Source organism: Gossypium arboreum, chromosome 10, assembly GCF_025698485.1.
Source record: "Gossypium arboreum isolate Shixiya-1 chromosome 10, ASM2569848v2, whole genome shotgun sequence".
In the NCBI taxonomy this organism is placed as follows: Eukaryota; Viridiplantae; Streptophyta; class Magnoliopsida; order Malvales; family Malvaceae; genus Gossypium; species Gossypium arboreum.
The window spans coordinates 41,402,146-41,411,368 of NC_069079.1; the positions used below are offsets into that span (position 1 = coordinate 41,402,146).

The 9,223-nt window shown below is 34.9% G+C and overlaps 1 pseudogene; it reads left to right on the forward strand.

Moving 5' to 3' along the window:
* The first annotated feature begins 5,946 nt into the window (after window positions 1-5,946).
* LOC108465290 (wall-associated receptor kinase-like 22) lies at window positions 5,947-9,223 on the forward strand (annotated as a pseudogene).

The window sequence follows — 9,223 nt, forward strand, 5'->3', positions numbered from 1 at the left end:
TAAGTCTTGTTTTCCTTTCTCCTTCTAAAAGTAGCATAGATCGATAAATTTTTAGAAATTTGACATAGTTTCTTAATTGATTTTTTTTTCAGCATATATGGGTAAAATTTATCGTATTTTAAATTAATTATGTAACCTATGTAGTTAATTTATTTATTGAACTGTCATTTTCTAGTTACAATAAATTAAACGTTAATTAGTATTTCAATTTTGCACCGTTAATTTATTGAGAGAAGACTTGCTCTTTGACGAACGTTTTGAAATATAGCAAATGAAAATTTTAAAACAACAAAACATTCAGTCGAAATGCATACAAATAAAATAATAATGTTACTTTCTGAAACTAAAGAAGAGCTGTCAAAATAGAAATTAAGATGTGATAATTTATACAAAATTTTGAAACTTTGCTTTCATTAAATCAAATCAAAATAATTCCTTTCAACAAAAGTGTGAGCGCAATCTTCTTCTCAATCAAACACGTTTTTGTTTCTCTAAAACTTGACTTTGTCAATTACTTGTTCATTAACCTAATCTCCATCTTGATTTCCCTCAAAGAAATTAGAAGCCCTAATGGATTTCCAGTTATGGTTTTACTTTATCATCCTATTCCTGTTATGTGCAATATTACAGTCAGCAAAATCTCAACAAGCTATTTGTAGAGAAGAAGTATGTGGAAATGTTACAATTCTATCGCCATTTAGAATCCATAGCCACTACTATTCTCGTTCTTAGTTTAGAATAAGTTGCAAACAAACCTACAAAGGGGAAAAGCCTTTCATAAGCATAAATGGCATCGATTTGGAGCTACTTGGTTCCTTATTTCAAGATACCATACTGATAAAGAATCCAGTAAGTTACGTTAATTGTGATCACAAAGGCGAGGTTGGTAGTTCTACTGTGTTAAGGAATGAAACGATTGTAACAGTTAATTGTTAACAGTTGAACTATTAACAGGTAGCAGTTAGTAGTTGATGTAGTTAGTTAATAGTTAGTTATTAGTTAATCAGCTGTTTGCTAAATTATATATATATCATAGCTTGTTATTCAGCTATAGTATGAAAGATCAATAATTCTTTCTTCAGAATAGTTCTTAACATGGTATCTGAGCCATAATTTTCTTCTTCTTTCCTTCTTTCTTTGTATTTTTTCCATGGCAATAGAAGCTATCTCTGGTGATGATGTCGAGAATCGTCAGTCGTTTAATACGAATGCTCCAGTAGATGGCTCATCTCTCGATCCTAGTAGTGGTTTCTTAGAAAAGATTCAATAATTTCCTAAGCATGATACTGTGAAACTTGGTGAGCATAACTTTCTTTTATGGAACCAACAAATTTTGTTAATTCTTGAAGGATATTGCCTATAAGACTTTGTTCTTAGAACTATTTGTGTTCATCTACAATCGATTGTTAATAGCAATGGGAATGTAGTTGTCAATCCTGAGTTCTTGTTTCACACACAACAAGACAAGCTATTAGCTTCTTGGGTATTATCCACTATTTGTGATGATATATTAATACATCTCACAGGTGCTCGATCAAGCTTTAAGGTGTGGAGCATTATTTTGCGTCGTTTTGCTTCTAAGTCTACTTTGGCTATCTTTACTTTGAGACATTCCTTATATTCTCAGAAAAAAAAAAGGGCAGTTAACAGTTAAAGAATACTTGGCCAAGGTTAAAAGCATGTGTGACGTTCTCATGGCGGCAGGTGATGTTATTTCTGAGCAAGAATAGATTATCATTATTCTTGCTGGTCTACCAGTGGAGTATGAGTCCATTAGAATTGTAGCTTCTGCGATGAATATTCCTCTTGACCTTCTTGCTGAAATGCTCATTGATTGTGAGACTCGACAGTAAGATTTAATTTCAAATGTGTCTCTTTAAGCTAATGTTGCTCAGCAATGTGGTACTACTGATAACAACTCTGGTCAGTTTGATAAAGGTTTTAGACCATCCTACAGGGGTAGTGGTAGGTCCTCTCGAGGCAGAGGTCGAGGCAGAAAGTTTGTTCACAATAAGCCTCAATGCCAGTTGTGTGGATGAATCGGTCATACAGTATAGAAATGCTATTATCAATATGATGAATCTTTTGAAGGTGTTTCTGATCAGTCTATGCAGGTGCAGTATTATCAGTTTCAAGGATCTTCTAATTTACCATATGGTAGACCTCACTGTTGTTTTCACAGTGGAAATATGCAAGGTTCTAGTTTGCAAGCTAATACAGTATCCAAACAAGGATAGTTTCCCACGAGTTCCTTGACTGCAAAGGTTTGATACCCTAACTCAGGTGTATCCAATCATGTTACCAATGATCTGGACAATTTGCAGGAAGCAGCACAGTACACAGGTAACAACGAGCTTTTTATAGGGAATGGTGTTCCAGTACCTGTGGCTCATATTGGCCTGAGCTTCTTTACAACTACCAGTAGAGTTTTTCATTTGAAAAATGTATTGCATGTTCCTCGCATTTGTAAAAACTTAATGTCTGTTGCTTAATTTGCAAAAAATTATCAAGTTTACTTTGAGTTTCATCCTCTTCATTGCTTTGTGAAGGATATCAAGACAGGGAGCATCTTGTTGGTGGGCCATATTCATAATGGTCTATACCAGTTTGATCTATCAGACTCTCGACGGCTCATGACTACTTCTTCTCCAGCCACTGCTCATGCTGCTCATCTGGGGTCACCTAGTAATAATGTTTCTAACTTGTGGCACAAACGCCTAGGTCATCATTGTAATAAAACAATCTCTACAATTCTTCAAAAGAATAATATAGCTTTCAATATAGTTCTAAGCTGCCTTCCATCTATTCAACATGCCAACTTGGCAAGTTTCATAAGCTTCCTTTCTCTCTTTCTACTATTGTGTATTCAGCTCCTTTTGTGCTCATTGTTTTTGATCTTTGGGGGCCAGCTTCTGTAGCGTTTGAAGGGCAATCTTATTATGTTTCTTTTGTCAATGCATATTCTAGATACACCTAGATGTATCTCATTAAACGCAAGTCTGAGGCTCTTGAGAAATTTCTTCATATACAAAAGTTTATTGAAGTTCAATTTGGTTGTCACATAAAAGTCCTTTAGACGGAATGAGAAGGGGAAGAGTTTCGTTCTTTTCCCACAATCCTTTCTCAGCTGGGGATTCACCATTGACTTTCTTGTCCTCATACCTCTGAACAAAATGGCTTGGTGGAGAGGAAGCACAGGCATATCATTGATACTGGGATGCCTTTGTTAGCTCAAACAAGTGTTCCTATGTGTTTTTGGGCTCATGCATTCATCAGCGCTGTTTATCTCATTAATAGGCTTCCCACACCTATTTTCAATGGGAGGTCTCCTTATAAACTGCTGCATAAAGTTCTTCCTAACTAGATGCACTTGAAAGTGTTTGGCTGTAGGTGCTATCCATACCTCCAGCCATTTAACACGCATAAGCTGCAATATCGGTCTAAGCCTTGTGTTTTTCTTGATTATAGTCATGTTCACAAAGGGTATAAATGTCTTGATGACACTGGTAAGTTATTCATCTCTTGGCATGTGGTGTTTGATGAAACATGTTTTCCCTTTGCTATTTTTACTAGCTTGGGTAGTGGCGCTGTATCTCATGGTTTCCAACATCAGTTCCAGCATCAGTAGTCTCAAGTACCAATTGTGGTTCCTCCTTTTCCTCAGGCTAGTTTTGGTAATCCTTCTATACTTGTTCCTTTAGGAGCCACTGACTTGCAGTTGAGGTCAGACAATACAACAAGCAGTAGTAGGCTTGCTTCCTCTTCTCATAATCCATCCTCATCTTCTCATGTTGAGGCTTTTCCTATGGCCTCATGAATGGTGTCTAGTAGCAATCAGATTGTTGAAGCATTAGCTGACCCTCCTATTAACTCTCAACCTATGAAGGCCAGATCCAAGAACGATATTTTTAAACCTAGAGTGTTTTCAGCTGAGCTAGGTGTCATTGAGCCTGTTACAATTAAAGAGGCTTTATTGAGCAAGGAATGGGCACTGGTAGCTCGGCAAAAATATGATGCGTTGCTAAGAAACCAAACATGGGACTTGGTTCCCTTACTTGTGAACAGAAAAGCTGTAGGATGCAAATGGGTGTTCAAGCTTAAACGTCATTCAGATGGATCTATTGCTCGATACAAGGGTTGTTTGGTGGTCAAAGGGTATCTTTAGGAAGCATGAGTTGACTTTCATGAGACCTTCAGTCCAATTGTCAAACCAACTACTATTCAGTTGTTTTAACATTGGCAATGAAATTTGGATGGCAGCTCAGGTAGATTGATATGAACAATGCTTTTCTTAATGGTGAATTATCTGAGGAAATCTACATGGTCCAGCTTCCTGGTTTTGAGCAAAAACATGGTAATCAAACTTTGGTTTGTAAACTGAAGAAGACACTGTATGGTCTTAAGCAAGCTCACAGGGCTTGGTTCTCTAAATTGAAGGATTTCTTGATTACTTCTCACTTTGTTCTAGCCAAGTCAGATGGTTCTCTTTTTGTTAGAAGACCTAAGGGTTCAGATGGTTCTCTTTTTGTTAGAAGACCTGAGGGTGTACTTTTGTATGTTCTTGTGTATATGGATGACATCATTGTCATTGGAAATCATCAAGATAGCATTGATGATTTTGTCACAACTCTAGATCGAAAGTTTTTATTGAAGGATTCAGGGTCTCTTAGTTATTTTCTTGGAATTGAAGTTCTTCCTACTATTGAGGGGCTATTTTTGAGTCAGCAAAAATATATTCTTGACCTTTTAAAAAGAGCTCAAATGGATCAAGCAAAAGGTTCTCCTACACCTATGATTACTTCAACAAAATTGTCACAACATGTTGGCAGTGCAATTGAAATGCATTTGACTATAAGAGCATTGTGGGAGCCTTACAATATGTGGTCATCACCAGGCCTGATATTACGTTTGATATAAATAGAGTTTGTCAATTCATGCACAATCCTCTAGACCAGCATTTTAAGGTTGTAAAATGTATTCTCAGGTACCTTCAAAGCATGGTGGATTATGGCCTTCATTTTACTGCAGCTTCCAACTTAGAGTTAATAGGCTACTCGGATGCAAATTGGGGAACGGATATGGAAAATAGGAGGCCTACTACAGGGTTTTGTGTTTTTCTTGGAGGGAATCCTGTGGCTTGGGGGTCCAAGAAGCAACAAGTTGTCTCCAGGTCAACTGCAGAAGCTAAATATCGAGGCCTTGCCCATACTGTTACTGAGGTCGTGTGGCTTGAGTCTCTCTTATCTGAGTTGCATGTTTTTCCTTCCAGGAAAGTTGTAGTTTGGTGCAATAATTCTGGAGTTGTTGCTGTTTTGGCTAATCCAGTGTTGCATTCAAAGTTTAAACATGTCGAGTTAGATTTGTTTTTTGTTAGGGAAAAGGTTGTTGTTGGAAAGTTGACTGTAGGCCATGTTCCAGCATAGGAACAAGTCGCGGATGTTTTCACCAAGCCTTTGTCAGCACCTTTGTTCACAAAATTTAGGTCGTATCTCAAAGTCATTGCTAAACGTGAACAAACAGCAGACGTTAGAAAGATAGAGGCATGTTAAGGAATGAAATGGTTGTAATAGTTAATTGTTAAGAGTTGAACTATTAACAGTTAGCAGTTACTAGTTGATGTAGTTAGTTAATAGTTAGTTGTTAGTTAATCAGCTGTTTGCTAAATTGTATATATATCATAGCTTGTTATTTAGCTATAGTATGAAAGATCAATCATTCTTTCTTCAGAATAGTTCTTAACACACTGTCAATCTAACAGGCACTCTATTTTTCTTCTCAAGTGACTACAACTATTTCGGGTCCATAGGTTGCGGAAATTTGGCTACTATTTTCAGTAATGAAGCTGATCCCCTTGGCGGTTGCATTCAACCAAAATGTGGCGACGGGGCTTCAGAATCTGGCTATTATATTAGAATTTCTGGAAATTTCACTTCCAATGTCGTGAACATGACAGCCATGTATCCTCCTGACAAGAGATGCTCATCTGCGTTCATCTTTAGCAGGTTCTATTTTCGGGAAGATTACCCTTTACCCATTGGCATCCATATTGAAACCACTCATGTTCCCGCAACTTTCAGCTGGAATTCAACCTATTGCGGTAATGCAGGTCAGTCACTAGTGTCGCTCTCAGTTTTTCACTTAATTATCTAGAGATTTGCTAATTAATTTAGAGATTATTATTAGGTACTAGCAGTAAAAAAAATTATTAGTTTATGATTGTTTTTAGTGTAGCAAATAATAGTTTTAATTTAAAATCAAATTTTAAAATCATTTAGTATATTTATATTTTATGTTTGTATTTAAAACACTGTCAATAAAATACTTTAATTTTACGAGGTTAGTATATTTATATTTTATGTTTGTATATAAAACACTGTCAATAAAATACTTTAATTTTACGAGGAGTGTTTAAATACTTTTAAAATTTTTTTATTGTCGAATTTTTATTCTTTATTTATTATACTCTTAAAATGGAGTTTAAAACTACAATATACACTATTAGAATAAATATATACACTATTAGAATAAATTAAGGTATAATAATTTATTTTGGCCCCAATTTTATAAAAAATATTTTAACTATTTATTTAATTTTTATTCTTTTTAACCTTTAAACTTGTACAATTTATCAAATAATCTCAAAATGAATGGAAAAGTCAACGTTTATTAATTTTTTGAAGTTGCAACCACGTGTTCACATGGATATCACACTAGTAATTAATTAATTTTTAAAATTTAAATATTCAAAAATATAAAATTATTTTAAAAATCATAAAATTATAAAATAATATTTTAATTTTAAAAAATTAGTTAGTTGCTAAGGTGGCATACACGTGGATGCCATGCCAAGTTAACATTTGTTAATTTTTTATCTATTTTGAGTTATTTGATAATTAATACAAGTTTAAGGATTAAAAAGATGAAAAGATAAATTAATAACTAAAATAATTTTTTTGTAAAATTGAAGAGCCAAAAAAATTATCATGCCTACCATTAACAAGTTAGGCACCCCCTTTTACTACTCAGATTTCGACAACGTATTCTGGTCTTAAGGTTGCGGTAATTTGATTAATGTTTTCGACAATGAAAAGGTAATCTTGTAGGTGGGTGTTTGCAACCAAGTTGTAGGAAGAGTAAGGAGACTTCCTCTGCTACTGGCTGCCCTATTAATATTCCTCGAGGTCTGGGTTCTTTCTCTGCAAACATGAGTGGTAGTCAAAAAAGATCTTGCGGATTTGCTTCCTTGGTAAAATCAGACTTGTATTTTGATTTGACCTCAGAGTCGAATGATTTTGATATAAATAATTGGACGTATGTTCCAACATCACTGCAATGGAGCACACCCATATCTGGATTGTGCCATTTGAGACAAGGTCTAAATACTACTTCTAGTTCCGATTGTGAATATTGCTGGCAAAGTTTGAGCTCTACTCATCTATGTGTATGCAACAAAGATTTCGGCATCGGTGGTTTTTTAACGTTTTGCGAAGGTACAAATTAACACATCTTTTTCAATAATCTATATTAATTTTATATTTATGAATATAACTCTTTCTATTCCTTTCATAAATGCAGGAGAGAATTGTGGGATTTATAATTGGTGCCACATACTTTGTTTGAATGCTCCTGGCAACTATTGTTCCACACACTACTGCCCTCCTGAATATGAATACAATAGTACCGCATTTAGGTGCGAGCCCAAAAAAGTTATTTCCCTACTGCAACAAAAAACACTCGCAACTTGACAATCACTATTATAGGTACGTCTCCAATACGCCCGTTTGTAAATTTGCGTGCAGTAACAACATCATTTTGCCATTACATCCTTATAAAAGCTTATCCCATTAAATGATATATGTTCATTCAAGAGCCAAAAAAAGGTGATGGTGAAATGAAAGTTCTCTCATTGTAACTAAATGAAAAGTCATTAATTATAAAATATATCTTTTGCCAGGTCTATTAAATATAAAATATAAATAAAACTTTACTGAAATATATTTATGGTCGATACAATAATATTTCTTATTTATTGAAATATATTTATGGTTGATTTTTATATGTATATAGGTTGCGGCACTAGTATTGGGGCAATGTTTCTGCTACTTGGAACATGGCGAATGTACAAAGTATTCAAAAGAAAAAAGGACACCATGCTCAAGCAGAAAATGAGAAGTACTGTTGAAAAGGTAAAGTTGTTTAATTCAATGGAGATAGAAAAGGCCACTGATTACTATAATGAGAATCGAATCCTTGGTCAAGGAGGTCAAGGAACGGTTTATAAAGGAATGTTAACAGACGGAAGCATAGTGGCTATTAAGAAGTCTAAAATGGTGGAAGGGAAGAATTTTGATGAAAAGAAGGTTAAACAATTCATCAATGAAGTGATAATTTTATCTCAAGTTAACCATAGGAATGTGGTTAAACTTTTAGGGTGTTGTTTAGAAGCCGAAGTTCCATTGCTAGTGTATGAGTTCATCCCAAATGGAACACTTTATAATCTCATTCATAGTCAAAATGAGGAATCTCCATTGAGATGGGAAATGCGTTTACGGATTGCAATTGAAATTGCCAATGCTGTGTTTTATTTGCATTCAGCTGCATTTGTTCCTATTTATCACTATGACATCAAATCAAGCAACATACTTTTGGATGATAAATACAAGACAAAAGTGTCAGACTTTGGAACTTCGAGATCAATTGCACTTGAACAAACTCATTTAACAACTCGAGTGCAAGGAACTTTTGGTTACATGGATACGGAGTACTTTCGATCAAGTCAATTTATAGAGAAGAGTGATGTTTATAGTTTTGGGGTTGTTCTTGTTGAACTTTTAACTGGACAAAAACCCATCCCTCAAAACAATCAGAGGAAGTGAGAGCCTTGGTATCTCTTTTTCTGCTACCAATGCAGGGGAATTCCTTATTTGACATTCTTGATTCAAGGGTAGTAAATGATGGCCCAGAAAAAGAGATTATAGAAGTGGCTAAGCTAGCAAAAAGATGCTTGAATCTTAATGGAAAAAAAAGACCCACCATGAAACGAGTGGCAATGGAGCTGGAGTTAATTAAAGCATCAATAGAAGATAATGTTATTGAGGAAAGTGGTGATAAGGAATCTGAAACAGATGACATAATTGAATCCTGGGACGACATTGCTTCTTATTCAATCAACGAATCATTTGAAATAGATAGCGAAACTGTACCATTAAATACATCTTTTTAA